The sequence below is a fragment of the Vipera ursinii genome (genome assembly GCF_947247035.1).
Source record: "Vipera ursinii genome assembly, chromosome: 1".
Taxonomy (NCBI): Eukaryota; Metazoa; Chordata; class Lepidosauria; order Squamata; family Viperidae; genus Vipera; species Vipera ursinii.
In genome coordinates this window covers 84792424-84816671 of record NC_139512.1, presented here as the reverse complement: position 1 = coordinate 84816671, position 24248 = coordinate 84792424, and the positions used below count along the sequence as shown (strand labels likewise).

Below are 24248 nucleotides of genomic sequence, written 5' to 3'. Positions count from 1 at the left end.
GCTCGATGGCGCAGTCCGTTGCTCGGTGGGGAGGCAAGGCATCACACTCCCTCTCGTCGAACACCTCAGCCAGGTCGGCGTATGCCTGTGGAAAGTGGGCTCCCACCACCCCTTCTGCCCCTTGGACTTTCTCGCTCCCTGGCTGGCCAGAAGGACCCACATATGCATGCGGTGGCGGTTGTGGCCCTGTCCCCAACTGCAGATGTCGACACCCCCCTTCCCACCATATCGTGGGACCCCACTTGTCGAGCCACGTCAGCCCCAGGATTACCGCCTCTGTCATGGACGGAACGACAAGAAACCGCATCATCTCCCAATGAGTCCCCATCTCCAGACGGATAGGGCTCGTCACATGGGTTACCGGGCCTCCCCCCAGAAGGGACCCATCCACCTGCTGAAAACGGAGAGGGGTTGGTAGTCGCCGCACCTCCAGTCCCAGCCGGGTAACCACCGTCTGACTGAGTAGGCACCGGGTACTGCCTGAGTCAATCAGTGCTGGGTAGGCCTCCCTCCGACCCGTCTGTGGGTTGACGAGCACAATCGGAACCATGAAGGGTACCAACGGGTCACTCACCATGGGGTCCTCCTCCTCCTCCTGGCTTTCTTAGGGTTCTGGGTCGTTAGCCCCGGGTGTCTCCATCCCCGTTGATGGTGTCATCATGAGGGTCGCCAACTGGTGGGCAGCTCTCGAATGCTCCACCGACTTCCGCGCTGTGGCTCCCTTGCCGGAGGGGGTGGCTGCGGCCGCAAGGGGCGCCGGCAAGGGGCAATCGGCCACACGGTGCCCCGGCTGGTCACACCGGAAGCATCTTATGGTTGGCCTTGTGGGTGGCACAGGTGGTTTTGCCGCTGGTGCCACGGTCTTCCGGTCCTCCTCCTTCAGCTTATCAGGGATGCTGCGGGGCCCAACTGCCCCCTCTAGCTTCCCCCTGCACTCACGCAGCCGAACGTCAAGTCCAACAGTGACACAATACCACTCCAGCAGTTGCTCGGGCACACCACGCACGCCCTACGTAGCGCCCCGTCCAACCCTGCCTGGAAGTGGTGCACCAGCAGGCGTTCCGGCCAGGAGCGTAGCTTGTGAGCCACTCGGCGAAACTCACCGACATACTCCGCTGCAGGCCTGCCTTGTTGTCGCAGCCCCACCACCTCCGCCTCAGCCCTATGGGTATGGGCCACGTCCTTGAGCTGCGTACGCAGTGCTTCTAGGAACAGTCCAACGTCGGCCAGCTCCCGGGCGTGCTCCCCGTACAGGTCAGCCGCCCACGCCGCGGCCTCTCCCTGCAGGCTCGCGGTGATGGCCACCACCATGGCCCATTGGGAGGCGTAGGCCGCACCGTACTAGTCTAGATGGTGGATGGTGTGGCTCAGGAACATGGCGAGCCAATCAGGGTGACCATCGTACGTCACCGGCAGGGGCGGAGGGCCCCAGAACAACCCCGGGCCCCAGGACCCCCCTGGGGCCTGGGCCCCCTTGTACCTGGAGCCTGGTACTGCCCGCTCCATGGCCTGGTGGGAGCCCCAGCCGTCATTGTCCACCTGGCAGGCTCTGCCTGGTCCAATGCCTCAGGGGGTGGTCGTTCGGCTCGAGCGGTCCCTGAAGCCGTCGGCTGTGATGGCGGGCCACGGAACCTCGGGCTTGCCAGATGAAAAGCGGACTGGCCCGTCTGGCCAGGCATTGGCCCCTGCAGCGACCACTGCCGCGTCTCACGGCTCGGACCCAAAGGCGACCAAGGCGTGGGTTCCTGACACCCAAACTCCCCAAAACGGTCCCGCAACACGTCCAACGTATAGGCTCCTGGAGCTGTGGAGTAACTCCACTCCTCGCCGTCCTCCTCCACCAGCCGCCGCTCTCTCCAGGCCGCTGCCAAGACCCCTGAGTGGGACTTTCCATGGGCCAAGTCCAAGTGCACCAGTGCAGGACTGTACCACCACTCCCCGCTCCGAGCCCGAGGCCCTTCCTCCCCGCCTCCGCTGCTAACGGCCGTGGACACAACTCCCTTGGTCTTTGGCCACACCACCGGTTGAGGCCCATCTGCCACAACTGAGTCAGGCGGTGCTGCAGCTGTAGCCCCCACAGCCCCTTCCCCGTCGGCCGCCAAAGCAAGCCCCTGTGGTTCCTCTGCCATGCCCAGAGCGTAGGTAACAGCAGAAGGAAACCCAAGTCAACGCTGACTTACTGTCACGATGTCCTCAGCGATGAAACATGAACACAACAAAGGTACCGGTGACAAGGTTTATTTCTCCAACACACAAAACAAACCATGGAAAAGTCAGCGTTGAGGCATCCAGCCTCAACGCTCTTTTATCATGCAGTTACACCCTAACCCCACCCCTTCAGAGCAAACCGGCATCTGCCCACTTTCCCATAAAGGCCCCACCCATCACCCTGCACACCCACCACCCACTGCGTGCATTGCTGCGACCCGCCGGGCCCTTCCTCAGGTAAGTCCTGTCCTTCCGCCTCCATACGCCCCCCTGGCCGTCCCGGTATTGCACCCGTGTTATCCCCCCTGAGCCCACCCGAACGCCCGGCCGGAGAGAGAGGCAGCTCAGGCATGGCTAACCCCCCCCCCGTCTGTGGCTGCCTGCGGCAGGTCAGTCCTTCCAGCCGCTTCTCTATCGTTCTTCACTCGTCCCGGCTCTGGCTGCGTTTGAGTGCTCACAGGGTGCTCCATCGGTGATGTGCCCGCCGGCCGGTAGGTGGACGGCTGGTGGTGTTTCCAGAGGCTGGGCACAGGCGCAGCCCGCGGCTCCGGATCCGGCCGCCTGGGCACCGGGAGTTCGGCCAGTGCAGGCGCGCCCACCAGCTGACTGGCGGGCGCCTGGAGCCGCTCTTGCCGGTAGGTTGTGGGCGCGCCCGTCAGCTGCTTGTTTGTGGGCGCGCCCGTCAGCTGTGCAGCGAGGACTCGGCGCCGCTCTCGTTGAGTGGGTGGGGCCGCGCCCATCATCTGCTTGGTGGGGACCCGGCGCCACTCCCATTGGTTGGGCGGGGCCGTGCCTGTCAGCTGATCAGCGGGAGCTCGGCACCGCTTCTTCCGGCTGGGGGTGGGTGCGGCTGGCAGCCCCAACGCCGGTTGCTCCGGCGCCACGTGGTCACCGAGCCCCGGCACGGCCAGCATGGGCATCTGCTGGCCGGTAGCAGGCTGCTGCGGCCCCGGTAAGTAGGTGAGCACTGGAGACGGCTGGTGGCTGGAGGGGGGTGGAATCGCTCCCCCGTGTCGGTGTGGACAGCGGTGGAAGTGGTGTCGGGGCCCGGGTGGTTGGCAAGCCGGCAGGGCTTGACAACATGCTACAATGATTCCATTTTAGATTTCATGGGGAAATCCTGGTGTCCAGTGAGATTTATTGAATTCAATGGGGGTTTATCATATTATCAAACTTATATGCTGCCTATTTTGCCAAAAGTGACTCTATAGACTTATATGAAATATATAAAAAAAACCTGCACAAACATACAATTGAAATATCTTAAGATTACAATGTTCTCTGTATTTCATAGTATTTCCTTTCTAGGAAAGATACTCTTCTTTTGATTTTTTTTTCTTGGTAATTTTGAAAGTTTTCCCACACTGATTTTCAATATCTCTTTATTAACACCGCTCCTATCATTTGAAAAGCTTAACTTTGTTGTTGCTGCTGACAAATGGAATATACTGTTTCAGTCTGATTTTTATTAGAGCTATACAATCCTTGATGAAATGTATGAGAATCAAATATAAGGACAACATTGGGAAATACCATATGAGATGGATTAAGTTCTCCAAATAACTAAATTTCCTTTCTCACTTGCAGACAAGTGACAGATTTGTGTCGTTACTTGTATTACATAAGACTAATAATGTACAGATTCAATAATGTATTACAAACCTATTCCAAGCAAAACATAATATACACTTGTGTATCAATTTTCCACCCTTAGTAAGCATGTTTTGGTGGAGAAAAGACAATATGTTGCACAAGGGGTGAAACTGTATCTCTTCTCTATCCAGGAAATCAGCCAATATTACCAAAGGCCTTTTCCTCTAGTTTCAAATCTAAACTGATCAAAGGAAATAGGCACAATTTAAATGTGTACGGCTCGATGGCAAAAAAAGAACTAGGAGGCTTTAAACTGTTTAAGGGTTTCTGCATCAAGATTTATCCCATTGTTACACAACTTATTTTAACATATTAGCAACATTCAATATTCACATAGTAGTTCACACCAAAGCTCAAATGATAGCACCAGCACTTAGCTAACCTTGGCTGATCTGAAAAAAGAAAATTATGGATTCACCTGGTTAGTATTTGGATTGAAAGTCATCAAAAAATCTTACGATAAGATAAATAGTTCCTGGAAAAAGGAAGTGGCAAAGCATTCTATGTAGCAGCTCATGTGAATGAGGTTATCAATAAGTCTCTCTCCAAGTCAAAGATTTACTAATTAATTAGGATTCACAATTCTTTTACTGAACCTTGGCAGACTTTTCAGTTCAGCATGAGCCCAACTTTCAATATATACCTAGGAATGCACGATACTGAGAACAGAACTATGAATCATTAATACTCAAATGATCTTCAGTCAAATACATATTAATTTTATGTAATTAAAGAAGTTGCCAATAATCAATATCATGAAAAAGATCATTTCCAATTTTGTTTAATCATGGACAAGCTGCCTATGAGGGAGTGCAGTGGCTCATGGGGTTAGAATGCTGGGGCGACAATCAGCAAGCCTGTGTTCAAGACCCAAGTGCTATGTGCTTAGATTGTAAGCCACCCTGAGTCTTCGGAGAAGGGCAGGATATAAATGGAATAAATGGAATTATGAGATGGGGTGCGCTCCCACCATTCGCCCCAGCTCCTGCCCAACCTAGCAGTTCAAAAGCATTCAAACGTGAGTAGATAAATAGGTACCAATTTGGTGGCCACATTAATAGGGATATGAAAGGAGCTTCTAACTGGCATTCCTCTGGACAATGGATAATCCTTTCAACCCAGAAGCGCCTTGATGCTTCCGACACGAATGTGAAAGAGCTGTCCATGGAATAGATACTATGGAAGATGTACATCATGTTCCTACTAAGTAATCATTGAAACATCCTCACTTGGGCTTAAATGTCTGTTGTCTGAAATATGGATTTAGCTACAGGTTAATGAGAATAATAACAGTATTAATATTTGCAATTAATGGTAAACTGAAAATATCAAGAAGTTTTACTCTTCAGAGAATTGCCTCTGGCCAGGCACTGAAGCAAAAAAAGAACTTGAAGGACTGTGCAAAATTATTCTTGTCTTTTTGTACTATGTATACCTGAATGAAGATGCACACATACAAAGAATACGTATCAATTCCCAAATTATACTTCCATGTGGCAAAACAGCTTGTTTGCCATAGTTTGAACAGGCAAATCCAACATTCACCTGTGACAAATACCGTGCTTGCCCCAAGGCAAGAATTATCTAGAGAAACTGTTTAGGACTTTTTCTTCATGCTTACATACCTCTGAAAAAGTTACCACTTTTCTACAATCTAGTGTAGACAGAACGAGATAGCTTAGCATAGCCTTCTTTTCTTGACAAGGTGCCTCAATGATTGATATGTCACAAAGAGTAATTCATCAGGCGCAATCTTCTTCAACAACATCTGCTCTGTTCCAAAAACTGCTGTTGAATTTCTACATTCAAAATTAAAATTGAAATCAACCATTAGCACACAGATAAACCACATTAACACAGCACTAAGAAAAAGACTATAAAAAAGAAGGAAAAAAACCAGTTTGGTGCAGTGGTTAAAGTGCTGGCCTAGAAACCAGGAGACTGTGAGTTCTAGTCCAGTCACTTTTTCTTAGCCCCACCCACCTCACAGGATTATTGTGGGGAAAACAGGAGGAAGGAGTATTATATATATAATACTGCCTTGATTTAGTTATAATGTAATAAGGAGGAAGGAATATTATATTGATTTACTTATAATGTAATAAGGGGGGGGGAGAGATAAAACTCTTATAAAAAAAACAAAAAGACCAGAACACATCCTCTTCAGAGCCAACACTCAGATAAGCAGGGATTAATACCAAACAAACAGAAAACAATACAGGTAGTCCTCGACTTAAGACCACAATTGAGACCAGAATTTATGTTGCTTGGTGAGAAATTTGTTAAGTGAGTTTTGCCCCATTTTACAACTTTTCTTGAAACATTTGTAAAGTGAATCACTGCAGTTGTTAAGTTAGTAACATGATTGTTAAGTGAATCTGGCTTCCCCACTGACCTTGTTAGAAGTTCGCAAAAGATGATCACATGACCCCGGAACAATGCAACCATCATAAATATGAACCAGTTGCCGAGCATCTGAATGTAGATCATGTGACCATGGGGATACTGCAAAGGTCATGAGTGTAAAAAATGGCCATAAGTCACTTTTTTTAGTGCCACTGTAAATTCAAACAGTCAGTAAATGAACTGTTGTAACTTGAGGACTACCTGTACTCTAATCAAAGAACTACCAAGGAGAAAACTGCACCCCCACTAACAATAGCAGGACAAGTTAAGATAAGAGATAACTAACTTTTATTGTCATTTTTTACTGTGGGCACAATGGCACACATTAAAAATGAAATTTAGTTGCTTGCTCTCAAAGTGTACACATACATAACACACATTTAAACATACTATATACAACATATTTATAGACCTACACCCTATACTGTATATACTACTTACTGACTGACTGACTGACTTACTATATATAAGTAGGGAACAAACTCCACACTCACACTGATGTTTCCTATTTAGGTAATAAAATATTTGCGAGCAAACAAAGCCAGAAAGCACCAAAGATTCCAGGGTTTATTTACTCCTGAATCTCCCTGAGACTGAAGAAGCTAACTTGGATAAGCAGCAAAAACATTTCAAACCCAAAATATAAGAAGTCTAGGTTCCACGACTCAACTTCCAGAGAACTCTACCTGGATGACTGAGAATCTTCATAGACATGCTCCAGAGCTACATATGTTCTGTTCCACTGGAATTTCTACTTGTCACCAAACGTTAACAATGCACAATACTACTATATGGCTAACCAGGGCTTTTTTTCTCATAGAACGCTCAGAACAGAGTTCCGGCACCCTTTTTGGATGGAACCTTGTAGGGTAGGCAAGGCAGGTTGTATGACATGTGTGAGTTCCGCCACCTTTTTCTTATACAAAAAAAAAAGCACTGTGGCTAACAAACTGGTGGAAATCATATTGGGAGTATCCTCCTAGTTTATAAGATTTTAACAGAAATTATGTCCCTTGAACAGCTGATCAAGCAGGAATCACTTCCTCACAACCTAAGAGAAGAATATACCCAGTTCTTTGTTAGTTAAATGTTTTACGCTGAAAAAGCAGATAGCTTTAAAAATGGAATTACAACTCATCTTTCAGAATTGCCACTTACTGTTGAATTTTTTTTTACTATGGACATGCTACCGGTATGTACTTATTAGCCTTTTCTTTTAATATGACCTACCACACTGTTATCTTATTTCAAAATACAGTAAATTACTTGTTTCCAACTACGAGGAAATGACTAAAAACTGGTTTAGGCAGCCAGCAAGAACACCCGAAGGGAGGAGGAGAGTTCTCTCAGTCAAATTTTTCAGCCTTTGTTAATATTCGGGAAAGCTGTATTCATATATTAATAAAATCTATATCTGTCTGAAATTTTCTTTGCCCATTACCTTAAACGCAGTTCAACCCTCTTTACAGGTAAAGTAGAGAAAGGTGTTTAACTTCTGACTTTTGAAGGCAGGCTATTTGTTCAGGTGGGGAAAATTACATAGTTCATATTGCCTTTTCATTATTCTTAGCAGAACGGTCGTACATTAAGGTACTTTATACCAGCGTTTCCCAACCTTGGGAACTTGAAGATGCGTGGACTTCAACTCCCAGAATTCCCCAGCCAGCATAGCTGGCTGGGGAATTCTGGGAGTTGAAGTCCACGCATCTTCAAGTTCCTAAGGTTGGGAAACGCTGCTTTATACATTCCAACTCTTGAAGCCGAAACAATTTTTATTTATTTTGACTTCTATACCGCCCTATTCCCGGTAGGACTCAGGGCAATTAAAACCATACAATACAAAAGTTAAAACAAATTTAAAACAAGTCATTAAATTGAAGCCCCCAAATTAAAACTTTAAAAACCTAACGAAAAACCCCCCTCAGTCTAAGCCAGACAGCTCAAAGAGCCAAGTTTTAAGGTCCCCGGAGGAAGGAACAATAAACACTAATACCCCATCCATCTTGCTGATGGAAATCGACCAGACTTCTCTGGCATCAGACGCATTCGCTCTGCACTCCCAACCCTAAGGCAGGGCACACTCGGAACCGAACCAGGCCAATTTGAACGACACTGCCGACGAAACCGGTGCACGGAGAAGCGCCGCTTTAAGACGGGTAAGCCTCTTTCGCACCGCAGTCCCGAAGTGGTTGTCTTTCGTTTTGGGGAATTCATCCCCCCCACAGCCCCCCGTCCCGGAGGGTCGGCGACCGGGAGAACCAGATACACAGAACGGTAACCAGCCGGTTTCTCCCCCCACACACACCCCCCATGCAATTCCCGAGGCTGGCTCTTCCACCTTGTCCCAGAATCATTGGCCACTTTGGGAAGGCAGAAACAAACACACACACACCGCGCCCCAACGCCGTCCTCAACACACCGCCGGCCCAACCGGCAAGCAAACGCAGTCCGCGCTCGCAGGCTCCGGGTCAAAATCAAGTCGTCTTACCACCACCAACAACAACAACAACCCCCGCCCTCCTCACCACCAAAAAGACAACTTTCAAGCTCGCCGTTCTAGGAAACGAGTCCTCTCCCCCTTTCCCCGCGTCCGCGCAGCCCGTAAACCGAGCGACGCCGAGAAGGAGCCGCCGCTTACCTTTTCGGAGACAGGGTTGGCGGGGCGGCTTTTTTTTTTTTTGGCGCCCTTTACGCCCTGGGAGACGCGCTTCGCCTTCGCCGCTCCCCACGCCTCAGCTCCAGAAGAAGCCCCGACGCGGCTGCTCGCTTCGCCGCGGCGGTTGTAAATCCACCACCACCACCAACCACCATGTTCGGAGAAGCCGACCTTAGGAAAGTTGGGCGGAGAAGGGGGAAGGGGGGGGAAGAAAGGAGCAGGTGCGAGAAGCGGCGGCGCGCCTCCCAACTTGCGGAGTTGGGAAAAGCCGGGCGGGGGGGGGGAGAGAGAGAGAGGAGGAGGGGGGGAAAACTGCTCGAGAGCGAGCGAGCGAGAGAGAGAGAGAGAGAGGAGGAAGGGGGGGAAAACTGCTCGAGAGCGAGCGAGAGAGAGAGAGAGAGAGAGAGGAGGAAGGGGGGGAAAACTGCTCGAGAGCGAGAGAGAGAGAGAGGAGGAAGGGGGGAAAACTGCTCGAGAGCGAGCGAGAGAGAGAGAGAGGAGGAAGGGGGGAAAACTGCTCGAGAGCGAGCGAGAGAGAGAGAGAGGAGGAAGGGGGAAAACTGCTCGAGAGAGAGAGAGAGAGAGAGGAGGAAGGGGGGAAAACTGCTCGAGAGCGAGAGAGAGGAGGAAGGGGGGGAAACTGCTCGAGAGCGAGAGAGAGAGAGAGGAGGAAGGGGGGGGGAAAACTGCTCGAGAGCGAGAGAGAGAGCAAGAGGGAACGAGGGCGCGCGCGTCCCTTCTCCGGCTGGCTGGGCGCTGCGCTCCCGTGCACACGCTGCAAATGGATGTAATGTGACAACGGGCGACCGGTGCCTGGCTGTTGTTGCTGCCTGGCGGGGAGGGAGGGAGGGAAGGGTGGGGGGAAGACTCTTCACGGTTCACTTCCAGCGACTCGGCCCAGGTGAAGGAAGGGAAGCAAGGCGCTCTCCGAGAGGGACGCGGCAACCTAACTCAGCTGTGTGGGCTGCGAGGGGCCAAATTTTCTGAGCTGAACGAAAAAGGCAGCCTTCCTTCATACAGGCATAAGCAGTGCACAACCATGGGTTTTTTGTTTTTTGTTTAAAGGAATCATAGTTAAAAGAGGCAAGGCATAGTTAAAAGAGGCAAGGCTTCTCGTTTGCTTACTCCCTCCTCAATTAGAGGAAGTTGACAAAGAACAGCTGGCCTCGTTGGTTTCCTTCCTAGAGAGCACTCTGAGTTCAGACCTTGGCTTACCTACCTTGGGAAGTAATCATTACACTATCTCCAAATAACGCACGCAAGTACTGTATAAAAGAGATACGGGTGTCTTATAGATTCATTCCTCTTCTTTATATTTGCTCCTAACATCTCCCGTACTACTTATTTTTTAAAAAAAAATAACGATAGGGGAACATTTGGTGGAAGCAGTGCAAGATTGGAAGATGTGGAGAGAATCCCCAAGAGTTGGACACGACTGAATGGATAACATCATCAACAACAACACATTTGGTAGTGGGAATATTTGTCTGAAAAGAGAGCTAGCTAGAAATAAATTTGCATTTCAGTCCATCCAAATTTCAGCATTTCTCTTTTTCAGTCTCCACTCAGTTTTCAAATTGTAAATTTCTTGAGATGGAAACCTGATTTGGGTTTTATTTTGTTTATAATCAAGTAGACGTTGCACTATGCACATAAAGCATTGACTATGAAAAGTAATTATGGTTATTACAACAATGTATTTCAAGAAGCAGAGTGATGTTGAGACCATCAGCTCGGCTCAGCCCCGGCCTATTTCATTGGGCTGTTTGGTGGGGAGGTGGGAATGAAAAAAAAGCTCGGCCTTGAGGTCCTAACTGAAATGCAGGATCCAATAAATAAATTAGTCTAAGTGAGTCGTTAAATAATAAATTCTCCACGAACCAGTTACAATACATTTGGTTTGTAACAAGCCACAGCACTTCTGTTCCTAATGTTGGTTGCCTTCATGTGTTGTCTGGAGTAAATGAAAAGAGAAATTGAACATTGATCCATTCATGCACAAAAAAATAAAAACATTTTTCCATCTGAGTTGGTTAGCAAAGATGTTTAATTTTTAAAGCACCTGATAGCTTCTCCGTTCCTTCTAACGGACAAGAAGGAGCTGACTGACTAAACTCTGTCTCATAAATCTAGGGATGCTAATGAAAATAGAACAGCATGGTTTCCTGTGATGTAATTCAACTTTGAATTCACCTACTTTCTGCACCTATTCACTTATTGACCGCTAGGGGCAAAAGATGTAGAGACAACAGGAAGAACCTGAATTTTACTATACAGGTAGTCCTTGACTCATGACCAGAATTGCAAAAATTTAGCAAAATTTCTGTTGCTAAGTGAGACAGATGTTCAATGAGTTCTGTCCCGTTTTATGACCATTCTTGCTGCAATTGTCACTGCAGTTTAGTTAGTAATACGGTTGTTAAGTGAATCTGGTTTCTCTTTTGACTTTGCTTGTCAGGTCACAAAAGTTGATCACATGACCTCAGGACGCCGTAACCTTCATAAATATGTTCCAGTTGCCAAGCATCTGAATTTTGATCGTAAGGGTGAAAAAGTGTGAAAAAATGTCAGAAACCACTATTTTCAGTGCTGTTGTAACTAAATGGTCACTAAACAAATGTTTGGAAGTTGACAAATCTCAGTATTTCCTTTCCTTGTCTCAAATGCTTTCTCTGCATCTCTGCCCAAGAAGCCTCATGTTCATTAGGTTAATGTTCTCAGCGTGTTCATTTTTTCTGAAGCCAAGTTTTCTTTCTTTTTTGACTCTGACTTGTGTGGTTCAAGTACTTATCTGACTCCTTCTTCACAATGCAGGAGAACACCTATCATCATATTGTTACCTTGGTCTTTATTTTTCTCCCCTGCAAGCAGCAGCCTCAGGCATTCTTAGAAAAAGTTACAACTGTGATCTTATTGTTTCTGTCTCCACCTTTTGCCACTGTTTACTTTAGTCCCATTTTAGGCATGAAAACCAGCTGGTTGACTTTAGGCCAAACTTTCTCATCCCAGCCCACCTCACAGGGTTGTTTTTGTGGTGAAAATAGGAGCAGGAAGGAGTGTTAGGCATGTTTACCACCTTGAATTATTTATAAAAATAATAAAGGTGGATAAAAATAAAAGCAAGAAAATGAACACAATTTTTTCAAACAAATAATTTCTTCCCTTAGCATCCAGATGTTAAGTGAGATTGTATTATGATTTATCTTTTCTTTCAACATTATTTTCCAAGTAGCATATAGGTAAGTTTTCTTTAAAAACCAGATATTCGGAGAAACCTGTCTGATTATACTTGAAGTGGAATACAAAATCATGCCTATTTCATGCTCAGTGATCGTGTTCTGGCCCAACAGCTTTCAAGTTAATATATGAAAAGATCTAAACAATATGAAGTGCATATGATATATGGAGCTTTAGGATACATTTGTCTGCTCAAATGTCTTCAATTGTTCATAGTGTAGATGTTAACAGGCATTACAGTGAAAGCATATTGTAGACAGAAATTGTGAATGTAATGCCACTGCCTCCTTTCCCTAACTTTAGACAACAGGCTAGACTCTTGTTTAGATACAAACCTGATTTTGTTTCATTTATTTCAGGTCTGGCACCAGGAAGTACATCTAATCAGACATCTGCTAGGTCTACACTCCAGCAGAGGCACTGCCGATATCTGGTGATTTGGCTGTGCTGCTGCTCTTGTTACGTCTTTTCAGAGAGGACAAACACTTGACAAAATAGTCTGATTTTTAAATACATGTTATTATTTGCATAGAAATAATGAGGTTATGTGAAGAAAATAAAGCAAAGGTGTAAGAAATAGAAGGTTATATTCAGCAGTAAGTAATAAGGCTTTCTTGCTAAAGAGCCTCATAGCACCTGAAAAGGCAGAACCATATAATTATTTGTTGGAAAAATAATATTTAAATTTCTTTCAAGACTCAGTTTTCTTCACTTTGCACAGAATGCATTGCTTTCTAATTGTTTTCTTGAAAATATAGCTAAGATTTGTTCTTCCATAGTATTGTGCTAATAAGGTACATTGTGTTTCTCTTCTTTGTAAGGGGAGTATTTGAAACCTGTTGCTTTCTAGCTATTCTGCTTTCATGAGAAATATATCTGTTCCCAATTATTATACCATTCCAGATTTTTTAACAGTCTAAAATAAGTTTATCATTTGATAACAAGGACAAGCTGGGGGTGGTTGGTTTAAGTATGGCAGAAGACACATGACGATCCTTTCAGCTCAAAATAAATGTTGCTTGCTGAGAATAATAAAGAATGATAGCATTATAGGTAGATGGTAAGAAAGGCAAGTTTAAAAACTGTTTTTCAGCTGTTCTAATGTCTAAGCAGCAGAGCATTTCGGCATTTGCATCCGAATTTACACAAAGGGAAAAAACAGTCCAACCTATCAAAAACGGTACCGTAAAAAACAGATTAGAAACACAAGTTAAGATAGGCAAGAAAATAGTAGGCAAACACCTGTCCACTTTAGATGAGCACAGATCACCAGGACCAGATGGATTACACCCCAAGGTTCTGAAGGAACTGGCAGATGTGATTTCAGAACCACTGAACTATATCATTCAAAGATCCTGGAGCACTGGGGAACTACCAGAGGACTGGAAAAGAGGTGATGTAGTTCCCATTTTCAAAAAAGGGGAAAAAATAGATCCAGGAAACTACAGACCGATCAGTCTGACCTCAATACCTGGGAAGATCTTGGAAAAGATAATCAAGCAATGAATCAGTGAATGCCTAGAGGCAAACAAAGTCATTACCAAAAGCCAACATGGGTTTATCAAAAACAGATCATGCTAGACAAATCTTATTGCATTATTTGACCAAGTGACAAAATTAGGGGACCAGAGGAATGTTGTGGATACAATTTACTTGGACTTCAGTAAGACATTTGATAAAATACACCACAACCTACTACTTGATAAGATAGAAAAATGTGGGTTAGAGAGAATCACCACCAGATGGATTCATAGCTGGCTGACCTGGTGTACTCAGCATGTGGTCCTCAATGGAACTGCATCTACATGGAGGGAAGTGTGTAGCAGAGTGCCCCAGGGCTCTGTTCTTGGCCCAATGCTCTTCAACATCTTCATCAATGATTTAGATGAGGGGATAGATGGGGAACTCATCAAATTTGCAGATGACACTAAGCTGGCAGGAATAGCCAACACTCCAGAAGATAGGCTTAAGATTTAGAAGGATCTTGACAGACTTGAACATATCTAGCAAAATGAAATTCAGTGGTGAAAAAAGTAAGGTTCTACATTTAGGCAAGAAAAACCAAATGCACAGGTATAATGTAGGTGATACCTTGCTCAATAGTAGCAACTGTGAAAGGGATCTTGGATTCCTAGTGGACAATCACTTAAATATGAGCCAGCAGTGTGCTGCAGCTGCCAAAAAAGCCAACACAGTGCTAGGCTGCATTAACAGAGGGATAGAATCAAGATCACGTGAAGTACTAATACCACTTTACAATGCCTTGGTAAGGCTACACTTGGAATACTGCATCCAGTTTTGATCACCACGATGTAAAAAAGATGTTGATACTCTAGAAAGAGTACAGAGAAGAGCAACAAAGATGATCAGGGGACTGGAGGCTAAAACATATATGGAACAGTTGCTGGAATTGGGTATGTCTAGTCTAATGAAGAGAATGACGGGTGTTCCAATATCTCAGGGGCTGCCACAAAGAAGAGGGAATCAAGCTATTCTCCAAAGCACCTGAAGGCAAGACAAGAAGCAACGGATGGAAAACTAACCAAAGAGAGAAGAAACCTAGAACTAAGGAGAATTTTTCTGACAACAATTAATCAGTGGAACAACCTGCCTCCAGAAGCTGTGAATGCTCCAACACTGGAAGTTTTTAAGAAGAAACTGGACAGCCATTTGTCTGAAATGGTATAGGGTTTCCTGCCTAAGCAGGGGGTCCCTTCCAACATCATCATCATCATCATTATTATAAAACTTTTATTCATTAAACATGAAACTCAGTCAACTGAACACTCAAATTGACTGGCACTAATGGTTGACACGGATTATTATTATTATTATTATTATTATTATTATTATTATTATTATTATTATTATTATTTTATTATTATTATATTGTGAAGGGGATGTTGCAGCTATTAACATCAATAGTGCAATTGAGGCTAAGCATGGTAGAAGAGATTGAAAGTGTTGGTGTGATTTATGCAGGATAACATGGAACATTCATACACACCATTTTATTATTATATGAGAAATTACATTATTGACAGATCTGCATTTTCTGCTTCCTGGTACAAGCCACTCACTATTTTCTGAGGATAGGAACAGATAATGTCATCCTCTTCCCACTCCCCTCCCATTGCAAATGCACACTGTGCCTCTGTTTTCCACTTTGAATTTATTAGGCTAATTAAAAAATAAAAGTAATATGAGTATACAGGTAGTCCTTGACTTACAACAGATAATTTAGTGGCTGTTCAAAGTTACAACAGCACTGAAAAAAGTGACCTATGACCATTTTTTTACTCTTATGACTATTGCAGCATCTTCATGCTCATGTGATCAAAATTCAGACACTTGGCAACTGACTCATATATATGACAGTTGCAGTGTCTTGGAGTCATGTGATCACCTTTTGTGACCTCCTGACAAGAAAAGTCCTTGGGAAATCCAGATTCACTTAACAACCATGTTACTAACTTAACTGCAGTGACTCACTTAAGAACTGTGTGAAGAAAAATCATAAAATGGGGCAAAATGTTAGTCTGAGTTCGGGGGTAGACATGGAGTTAGGTTTCACGCCTGTGCACATAGTGCAGAAACGGGAGCTAGTTTCCTTCTGCCCGGAATACTTACAAATGCTGGTGACGTAGCATATAAGGGAAAAAAAAGCAACACTGAGGTGGAGGTGGGTGCCCGAAGGTTTTAGGGAGAGTTCTCCCTTAGTCTACTTGTACTGAGTTTATCACACAGATACAAACACACCCCTACCTTAGTCGCACAGAACCCATTTGATAAAATTACACCTCAACATTTCACAGATAGTTCTCTTTTCATTTCTACTTTGAACTGGACTCAGAAGCTTACTGGTAACCAGTATAGCTTGTGTATCAGAGGTGTTACACAGACACACAAAATAATTCCTATTGCTGTTCTTGCCACTCTATATTCCAATACTCTACACAGAAGATGACTAAGGGATAGGTGACTTTGAGAATAAACCCACAGTCCAGGAAAGGATCCAACTGGTGGATCACTATTACTAAAGTTTTTCTACCATTACTTTTTGAACAAGAACCATGAATCCAGGGAGATCCCCAAAGTATCCATCAGTTCTGCTTGAGAAAATACAATCCTGTTCAGAAATAATGATAGAAAATCCCCAGTATCAGAAAAACCCTGAACCCATAGCCACTCAGTTCATCAAAATTGAAATTAAGCCTGTTCCTCCCACTCCATACCCTGATAGCCTCTAGATCTTGGAATAAGACTTTGACGCTATCAGTTGGTCAACCAGGGATCAGATATAATAATTGACTATCATTGTCATGGACCTGTGTTGACTGAAGACCTCATCCAATAGCTTCATATGAGGCCTGTGACGTCCACATATCAGGGACTTAAGGTTTGTTTTTTTCCTCCCTGTCAGCATTGACTGGAACCAGCCATGGAGTAAGGAGGAAAACCACCACAACACTACGTTCCCAGTCTCAGTCCCCATAGTCAGTCCTAAAAAATACCATGAACTGGTGGTATCAAAAACCATTGAGAGACCTAGGAAAACCAAAACACTTTCACCAGACCATCCTGGCTCTACCAGAGGTCACCAACAAATGCAATCAATGCTATTTCATCCTGAAACATGATTGAAACAGGCTCAGATAATATGTTTCTTCCAAAACCTACTGAAGCTGCAGCCTGATTAGTTTATTAAAAGTGTTCCCCAGAAAAAGAAGTTTGGATATTGATTAAAAATTATCCAGAACTATTTGACTTTATTAGATTCAGGAAGTCTTATTTGCACAACTACAGAAATAACTTGATTTAAAATGCCTGGGCATCTACATCTAATTTAGGCTATTGATGATTGCTTTGTTGCTACTATTAAATATGCTGGGAAGCAGGAAAAAGAACAAAGCTTATCTTCATTTGTTTACTAAATAAAAAATAAAAATTACAAGCAAAGTCTGGTGTGTTATGTTTTAGATCAAAATCCTGAGAACCCATAAAACTCATATCAAGGGAAAACTCTAAAACAGTCTAATTAGAACGGAATATATCCAGCATGTATGGTTAATCCTGAGTGAAAAGAGAATTAGCAGAGTCTGTTTTTTTAATATTTCCAGGAACTATCTTAATGATATAATACTATAAATACTAGGTTTACAGTGAGAAAAGGGATGCTCCTTTCCTTTGATTGATTCTCAGCCTCTGTCAAAAGAAATGCTGTTTAAAATAATACAATTAAATAGTCAAAACAATTACAATAGCTAAGTGCTATTCTTATTCATTCCTAGGCTTCTCTTGATTCAAGCCACAATAATAGCAATAATTTGCTGGGTAATGTTTAGGGTTTTTTTTAACTAAATAGTTATGAGGACATTTCATAAGACATATTTTGGATGCTCAAATTTTTCCAAGTGCTATACAAATAAAAACCCATTATAATGTACAAACTATAGGCATATGTTCTTTAGGATACACAGCTGCAGGCTTTCCTTCTCCTAATTTAGGCACCAGATGTTATTCTTTCATGCCACTGGGAAAATTGATTGGATGTTTTTTCCTCTATAGGTTTACATATGAAATCTGATTTTTAGAGAGTTTTAGTGATTTAACCATTGCTTGTTAATCCTTTACTACAGGGGTGTCAAACTCAATTTCATTGAGAACCACATCAGCATTGCGGTTGCCCTCAGGGGGCTGGGTGGATGTGGCCAGGGTGGGCATGGCCTACTGGGTGGGCGTGGCTGGAGTCCGTGTGGCCTACTGGGTGGGCATGGCCAGCTCTACATCATTCGTGTCAAGGGTACCTGTGGGGGCCTGGGCAGGAGTGGGATAGATCTGAGGGTCTCTGGCAGAAGGAGATGGGACTGGGGCAAGTGCCAAGGCATGGTCCACTGGAGGAGCCTCACTGTTCCTCTCAGGCCATGTGGTGGGGGGCTGGACAGTGGCACGGAGGTCAAATGCCCAGCCCAACCCTCAAGCACCTGCGGCACTAAGCCCAGCCCCAATTTCCCAAGGGGGCACCCAGCTGCACTTACCTCAAGGCTGCTGCTGCTGTGCTTGCTCTCCTTAGCCAGGTTGCTCATGATGGGTATGAGGGCAAAGTCAAGAGGGAGGCCCACTCCCTCTCCATGTGTGGAGACCTGGCTTTGTATCCAAAACTTCCTTAGCAATAGGATGGGAGACCCCCCAGGATAGGCCAGGAGGAGGGGGCAAGGGGATGGTGAAAGGGCAGCAGGGAAGGACTAAGGCAGGACTTCCCTCAGACCCTCCCTTTCCTTCCTTCCTTCCTTCCTTCCTTCCTTCCTTCCTTCCTTCCTTCCTTCCTTCCTTCCTTCCTTCCTTCGAGTGGTGGGAAAATATTTGAGATGAGGGAAGCAGAAAAACAGGCAAGAAACGCAGCTGGGGAAGTGGCATCTTTTGTGAGGAATGAAGAAATGCACCATTGCCTGGAAGTGGCCAGCACATGGCCCTCGCCTATTTCACATATCCGGCTTGGTGGGCTCTGGGGGAGGGGGATGCCATGAGCAGCATGAGAGTCGATGTTACCTGCACAGTGCTACCCAGCCCCCAGCCTGCCTGGTTTTGGCAGGCAGCGCTCTCCTCACAGTGTGGTGAGGCTGAGCTGGGTGGCACGAATCTGAAGAGAAGCGCAATGCTGTTCGAAGTAGGGAGGGCCATGTGCTGGCCACTTCCAGGCAATGGTGCCTTTCTTCATTCCTCACAAAGGGTGATACCTCCGCAATGTGCACCCAGTGGGCAGGGCCAATGCAGCAGGGGCTGGACTCTCGCTGTTTCCAGATGGCCTTGTGGAGCTAAGACTGAATGCGTTTCAGCATAGATGGCCACCACAAAATTGTACATTGGCTTCTGGCCAGACTGGGCCAGGGCCAAGGCAGTGGGGGCCGTTCCCTCACTGTTTCCAGGATGGGTTCGTGGGCCACATGAAACCACTCCGCAGGCCGCATCCAGCCCCCGGGCCTTGTGTTTGACATGTCTGCTTTACTACAACAGGCAACAACAAAAAAACATCAAATGAGATTAGTCTGAAGTCTGTGTAAAAAAATTAATATTTATTTTATTTATTTATTTTATTAAACTTATATACCGCCCTTCTCCCGTTTCAGACCTAAAAACACAGAATAATCTAATCATAATGACAATTAAAGTGGAAATATTTTCATATATATATATATATATATATATATATATATATATATATATATATATATATATATATATTATTGACGGCTTTCAAGTGCAATGGAATATAGGCCTTCAGTAATTGCACTGGAAAACTTCTCCTTAAGGTAGGGAAGGTCTATTTAATGCTGTACAATGTACCATAAAAATGGAATAAATGGTGGAACAATTTCTGTCTTCCTCCAATAATCAATATCTTGTTGCAGATTTAATCCAAATTAATTAGAATGTGGGAAATTAATTAGAATGTAGCCCATGTTGGGTAGGGTCTTTGTAGGTCAGGCATGTCAAACTGCCAGCTCACACGCTGGTTGCATCATACTGAAACTGTGCCCATCCCATTGCCAGCAATGGGGGGAAAGTCACGGTACATCACATGACATCACGTGACATCATGAGTTTGACATGCCTGTTGTAGGTCTTCTAATCCAACACCTGCTCAAGGCAGGAAACCCTACACATCATCCCAACACATGGTTGTCCAATCTTTTCTTGAAAACCTCCAGCACCCACAATTCAGGAGGTAAGTTGTTCCGCTAATTAATTGTTCTTCACTGTCAGGAATTTCTTCATATTTCCAGGTTGAATCTCCCTCTGATAAGCTTCCACCCATTGCTTCTTGTCCTGCCCACAGGTACTATGGAGAATAAATCAACATCCTTTCCCCTTATCCCAGCCCTTCAGGAATTAAGAAGACTGCTATCATGTCTCCCCTGAGCCTTCTCTTCACTAGTTCCCTTAGACACTCATCATATGATGTAGCCTCCTGATCTCTTATCATCTTTATCGCTCTTCTCTGCACTCTTTCTAAGGCCTCAGCATCTTTTTTGAATTGTGACCAGAACTGGATACAAGTGTGATCTCACAGTGCAGTATAAAACAGTACTATCACTTCCCATGATCTTGATGCTATCTGCCTGTTGATGCGGCCAAGAACTGCTATAGATTTAACTAGTTTTATGTGTTTGTAATTGCTCATTTAATTGCAGAATTATAGCATTTTTACAGCTGTGTCAATGTTCACTCAATTACCCCAGATATCTATGTCTAAGAATTTATGACTTTAGTAAGATGCAGATTTAAGGATGGTTTTGACTGCCTTCACTTCTCTATTCTTTCTGCAGTCAAGTACAAAGTCAGTTTGTTAAAATAGCAGTGTCTTGATGTCTCTTATATATGAAAGGTTTTATATTGCATTTCAAAGAATGCTACATTACATGCAGAATAATATCCATGCCTGCCATCTGTTATCTTGGATCCTTACTAGTTATATATTAGACCTATGTAAACATGGGTGCTTGCTTTTGGTTCCACAGGGTCCAAGAGACCAATGAAGTTCTAACCTGTGTCTTTGGAAAGGATAAAGCAATCATAGGATTTTTTCCAATTGTTGGTATTTTTAGGGTGATTTTTTTTGCCACAAAGTACAACCTGCCCACTTATTACAAGTTGCAAGAGATGTACTTTTGAATACACCTTGTATAAGATATATATTTCAGAGATGTGCAAAAGGACTTCTTTTCTCGGTTCTTCCCAAACTATGGGATGCATTTAATATGTAATATTATTATGTTTTCCTGATTTCAGTATTATTTATTTCCTATTGCTTGAATTTAGAAATAGAACAGAAATTTATTTAGCTACATTTTAAGAGAACTGTCATCAGTACTGACCTTGATTCTCACATATGAATTGTTTTGGCTAACTGAGAACTACACATCCCCCACCCCTCTTCCTTCATCTAATATCTCCAAACTAAAATGTGGTAATGAAGACAAAATGAAAATGGCATCACTTTGGTTTGTCACAGTGTTGACAGAAACATTTGCAATATTGCAACTAATTTTATTAAGCCAAAACTAAACAAATCATATTATAGTAAAGGATATATCCATTTTACCTCTGTTTTTATATCCCAGGTTCTCAAAAAACAATCAAAAGGCGATTCATGGTTTGTTTCATTTCTACACATTGAGACTCTGAACTCAAGGAGCAAAAAAATCACTGCTGTCGTTTGAGTTGCTGTAGTTGTCTTCAAGAAGAAAGGAAAAGAAATCCTGCAGAGCTTGGCTTATTGTGTTGGCCATTGCTGAAGGGAAGAAGAAAGCTGACAAATTGTCAATTCTGAGTCTCATATTTTTATTTGGGTCATTGAGAGGAAAGCCATTAAGCTCTCCAGAAGTTCAAAAATTGACTTGTTATATTGGCGACTAAAAAAGAATGAAAAGGATAAGGAAAAATAATTTCTTGATAGACAGAAGAGCAGCAGGCACAATTGTATCTTTTTTCATCCCTTTCTTCTTTTTTCTTACTTTTCATATTTTTATTTGTTCATTTTTCTTGTATTGAAAAAATCTAATAAAAATAGATTTAAAAAATTACTTGTTACTCGATTCATTAGGAAAAAGATCTACCAGTTTCTTCTATTTTTAAAAAAATTCCAGTACATATTTAGAACTAGCTGTGCCAAAGAAAGTTTCCTCACTAACGATGTCAAATTAGTATTTTCTTTTTAATCACAAATAAACCAAGTGTAAACATTTCACTGAGCTTATAGGGAAAGAGAAATGCAGTTAAGGTAAACATTCTTTAAAACTATTCCTGCCTTTATACTTTAATTTATAGTCAGTAGATGATCAAATATTAAGAATCTTTAATGAAACTATAGTTACCCTATGGATTGCTTAATTTTTCAGGATTTTAGGTCTATCACTAGAGTTTTATTTGGATCTCATTTTTCTTTTGGAATGCTGATGCTCATCAGAAAATCAGTTATGGGCAAAATTACAAAGATATTTTGTGACCTTTTCTTCATGTGGCAGGCTTGGCTCCACTTTTAATCATAGTGCTACAGTGTTATTTTTCCAGCACCAAAGATTGGAAGACACATTTGGCAGATGTTAGGGCAGTGGCATAATGACAAATTTATATTCTGGGATAATCCCAGATTGAAAAATACGTAATAAACCACAGCTGGTAATACTAATGGCATAAATATTTTAAATTAGCTGATTGCAAAATCATACTCTAAGCTATTTGCATTATTACAGGAGGAATTTAAACTACTTAATACCGAAATGGCAACACATTGAATTAAAACATCTTTTGCATATTGCCATTTGGCACAGATGCATTAGTTGCATCTAAAACTCTTGAATTATTATTATTATTGGAATTGTTATAGTTGCAGACTACCTATAGCAAATTCCCATTTGTAACTAAAAGGTATTAATAAAGTAGATATTAACAGTTTTATTTTAATTCCACTCAGGGTTCTGTTATTTTATTTTCTTTTAGTGAATCAATGTCAAAAGGTTTTAAATTCAGTATATTGTATTTCTTATGATCTTAAGATGAGATGTCAAAGTTTTTCCCTCCTTGCTGGCAATTCTCAGATCAAAGGCACAAACATTTCACAGTACAGTGGGTACAGTATTCTTGGTTTGTTCAGCAGCTTGCAGAATATGTGTTTATTTCATTAATTGCTTTCCTTAGGAATAAATTTGTTTTTGGATGACTGCATACTTCTTTAAAGCAGATTACAACAAATGTAACTTCCAAAACAAGTGAAGGAGATAGATTAAACTGCAAATACCCTGCACTGCTTTGGTATTGCTATTAAAATTTGTTAATTAATTAGTCACTCTGATTGTTGAACATCTCAGGCCATAGTATTTATAAATTAAAGTCTGTTCCTTCTACAGATCTATAGCCTGGAGATGTGATTTAATCAAAATTATAGTGTGTATGCATAATTCATTGCTTTTATTTTGAACTTTTGTAAGGGGTGCGAGAATATATCAAAGCTTTCTAGGGGTGCTGGGCATAGAAAAGGTAGGTTTGGTTTTTCACACTCAATATACTTATTGACTTTTTAATGTGAGTGGTTCAATTAAAACAAAAGCTAATAAAAAATCCACAATAAAAGAAGTCTAGAGTGTTGTCTCAATTCCCATCTTTCATGGGTGTCTCCAGGAAGAAAACTTGCTGGGGGCAAATGATAGAACATGCATATCAACATCACCATGCAAATACCATCACCTACATATTGGCACCAATTGTTGGGATGCCACAACCGTATGGTGGCATTTGTACGATAACATCATTGTGTGCATATCATCATGGCTGGATACCAATGTTTTAACTCTTCTGTCTGCATAGTACTCTTAGCATGACTTCAACACAGTGTAAAAAGCTATCCCAAAGTTACACATTTGGAGTTAAACTCCATTTCCAAAGCAGCTGGATTCTGAAAAAAAATCTCTCAATGAAATGACATTTTAATTATGGCTCATGATTGACTATGCACTATGGTTAGCCATCTTGATAATGTTATGATAGAAATAGCACAGAAAGCATTATTTCCATTTTACCTCTCCATTTAAAATTGTATAAAAATACTACCGTATTTTTCGGCGTATAAGATGACTGGGCCTATAAGACGACCCCTAACTTTTGAGAAGATTTTCATGGGTTAAAAAGTCGTCTTATACGCAGGAAAATACGGGTAAGTAGGAAGTCAGGGCTGCTTCTCAATTAGGTGAAGGTTTATCAAGAGCTTTTGGCCTCGAGATCAGCTTTGCTCTGCCTCGCCTAAACCTCGTCTCCTCTCGCCTTGGCGCCCCCTTCTACTTCAGCCACACGCGCTGGCTGTTTCAGCCAGGAGCGACGAGCATTGTGGCCCAACACTTCGGGAAGGCACCAGGTCTGAAAGAAGGCAGTTCTTTCCATAGGTTAGTTAATGAACAGGGTTGCGGAGTGGGGGGGAAAGAAACGGGCTCAGCCCTGCACCGCAAGTTTAAGATTCACACACACCCCTTCCCCAAGGCCGCCTTCTACTTCAGGGCGGAGGGGCGACCCCAGGCTGCTGAAGCCCCAGCGCTAG

At 43.3% G+C, this 24248-nt stretch overlaps 1 protein-coding gene across 5 annotated transcripts in view; it reads right to left on the bottom strand.

Moving 5' to 3' along the window:
- Window positions 1-9091, bottom strand: part of SHANK2 (SH3 and multiple ankyrin repeat domains 2) — a 394189-nt gene extending 385098 nt beyond the window's left edge. For 3 of the 5 annotated variants that reach the window (XM_083374122.1, XM_083374125.1, XM_083374126.1), the window contains exons 1-2: window positions 8906-9091; window positions 5487-5660 (exon numbers count right to left, since the gene is read on the bottom strand). The gene's annotated coding sequence lies outside the window, so the exon portion shown is untranslated. Of the gene's footprint in view, window positions 1-5486; window positions 6034-8905 lie in introns of those variants that run through there. The other 2 variants (XM_083374124.1, XM_083374123.1) reach the window with 2 other exon arrangements.
- Window positions 9092-24248: the final 15157 nt, after the last annotated feature.